We start from the raw sequence: 2,500 nt of genomic DNA, 5'->3' as shown, positions 1-2,500 counted from the left end.
CGCTCGCCACCTCGCGCGCGCGGCAGCACGGCACGGTACCCGCGCCGGTACCCACCCGCAGACAGCCGCCCGCGCGGGGAAAGGTGAGCCCGGGGGCGAGGCCCGCGCCTCGCCTCCCCTCTCGCCCTCTTTCTCTCGGCCCTCGCGGCGGCGTTTGGCGACGCCGCCGCTTCTCGGCCCTTTCTTTGTCCGCCCCGCGAGGACGAGCTCCGGCCCAGCGGCTCGCTCCGGGAAGCGGGGAGCTACGGGAGCGGCTCCCCGAGTCTGCATTTAGGGGGACGAAGGCCCTTCTTCTCCTCCCGCGGCCGCCGCCGCCGGCGGACCGCGGCGGGGAGGGTAACGGGCCTGCGAGGCGACCCCAGCCGCGCCGCCCGGGGGAGGGCTCGGGTGGCCCACCCCCCGGGACGGCGATTGATCGTCAAGCGACGCTCAGACAGGCGTAGCCCCGGGAGGAACCCGGGGCCGCAAGTGCGTTCGAAGTGTCGATGATCAATGTGTCCTGCAATTCACATTAATTCTCGCAGCTAGCTGCGTTCTTCATCGACGCACGAGCCGAGTGATCCACCGCTAAGAGTTGTCTGGCTTTCGGCACCGACCCCGCACGCGCGGAGGGGCCGGGACCGCTCGCGTGAAGCGGCCCCCTCGGTTTTGCGGCGAGGAGGCGCGGCCGCGCCACCTCGCCATCGACCGTACGAGCACAAAGGAGACGACAAACGGAAGGGAAAAAAAGAAAGGAGAAGCCCACGGAACGCTCCGAAAGGCCAGCCAAGACAGGGCGGGGGGGCCCGCGCCCCCGACCGCCTCCCCACCCCTACCCCCCGGGCGAGGGGAGGGAAAAGAGAGACGCCGCCGGCACACATCGCGTGCCGTCTTTCGGAGACGGCCCAGGCGCCCGGGCTCGGCCCGGCCTCCGCGCGGAGAGCCACGCGGCGCGTGCCAGACTGCGGGGGGGCTACGGCGCCCGCGCCCGGCCTCCTCTCTCTGAACGGGACGACGCGGGCACGAGGCCGGGGGGCCGCGGCCGCCCGCCACCCGCCTCGCGCTCGCCGCCACACCTCGACCGCTGCGCGGGCTCGCGCCCGCGCAGCGCCACCGCGCCGCCGCGCCGCCGCGCGCCTCTCCTCCCCGCTCACGGGGCCGCCCCTTCCCAGCGCCCGAGACGGCAACGCGACGAGCGCCGGCACCGCCGGCGCCGCCCCCGGCCGGGGACCGGCTCCCCGCCGGAAGGCGAGCGCCTCGCGGCCGCGCTCCGACGACCGGCGCCGGGAGGCGGGCGCCGCCGAGGCGCGAGCCGGCGTCGCGAGCGCCCGAGGCCTGCCGGAAGGCAGAGGACCCGCCGCCACCGGGGCCGCACTCCCGGGACCGCCGCCGCCGCTTCGCACCGTCGGGGCCCCTTCCGCGGGCACGCGCCCTGCGGGAGGGGCCGTGCGGCGGACGCCCGCCGCACGGCCTCGAGCGCTCCCTGCGGCCCACACGCGGCCTTCGGGAAGGGCGACGGGGAAGCGACGGGCAGGGCCCGGGCCGGGACCGCCGCCGGCGACGACGGGGGCCTCCCGGCCGACCGTCCCACCAGGGGGACACCCGTCGAGCGGCGCCGCCGCCGCTCGGCACGGGGTCACCCGCGCTCGCCGGGCCTCCGGCCGCCGGAGGCGACCGACGAGCGCCCGCCCGGGCGGGGGGGCGTGCGGTTCGGCCGGGGACGAACCGGCGGACGGCGCCACCGCGCGCGTCCGGGGAAGGCAAGGAGCGCCCCGAGGAGGAGGAGGAGACGCGCGCCGACGCGGCCGGCGCGGCCGAGGCGAGGGAGCGCGGGGGGCGCCCGAGGGCCGCGACCCCGAGGTCGCACAAGGAGGCGGAGAAGCGCGCGGGGCGCTTCTCCGCCGGCGCCGCCCCGTTCCGAGGAGACCGGATCGGCCCCGCGGCCGACAGCGCGCCACGGCCTCGCCGCCGAGACCGGGCCGCGGAGAGGGGGGGGAGGGGGGGCTGGGCGCCCCCCTCCCCGGCACGGCGCGGCCGACGGACGGCCGCGACGAAGTCGACGACGACGAGCGGGGGGGGGGACCGGTCGCGACGGACGCCACCGCAGGGGATCAGCGGGAGTAGCTCCCCACCCCTCAATGACGCCGCGCCGCCACCGGCCGGGCACCCGCCGCCGCCGCCGCCGGCACCGCCGCCGCCGCCGGGGCGCGCCGTGCCGCCCGAGTCTTTAAACCTCCGCCCGGCCTCGGCGGCCCTTTCGGGCCCCACCCAACCCCGCGCCCGCGGCCGGCGTTTGACGACGCCGAGGCGCGAGCGGGAGAAAGGGAAAAGACTCGGGGAACCGCCGAGGCGCGGAGCGCTAGGTACCTGGCCCTGGGGTGAGGGAAACGACCTGGGATGGCCCCGCCGGGGTGCCTCCCCCCCGTTGCTGCCACCCTCGGGGGAGCGTCCGCCGGCGGGGGCGCGCCTGACATCCGCCGCCGCCACCGCGGCCGTCCTGGCTCGGGGCCCGGGGTTTCCC

At 78.4% G+C, this 2,500-nt stretch overlaps 1 non-coding gene across 1 annotated transcript; it reads right to left on the bottom strand.

Annotated features, from left to right (window-relative positions):
* Positions 1-423: 423 nt before the first annotated feature.
* Positions 424-576, bottom strand: LOC131589943 (5.8S ribosomal RNA). Its single transcript, XR_009279896.1, has one exon. It is a non-coding gene; the product is annotated as a 5.8S ribosomal RNA (ribosomal RNA).
* Positions 577-2,500: the final 1,924 nt, after the last annotated feature.

This window comes from Poecile atricapillus, chromosome 30 (genome assembly GCF_030490865.1).
Source record: "Poecile atricapillus isolate bPoeAtr1 chromosome 30, bPoeAtr1.hap1, whole genome shotgun sequence".
Taxonomy (NCBI): Eukaryota; Metazoa; Chordata; class Aves; order Passeriformes; family Paridae; genus Poecile; species Poecile atricapillus.
This window is presented reverse-complemented; position numbering and strand designations above follow the sequence as displayed.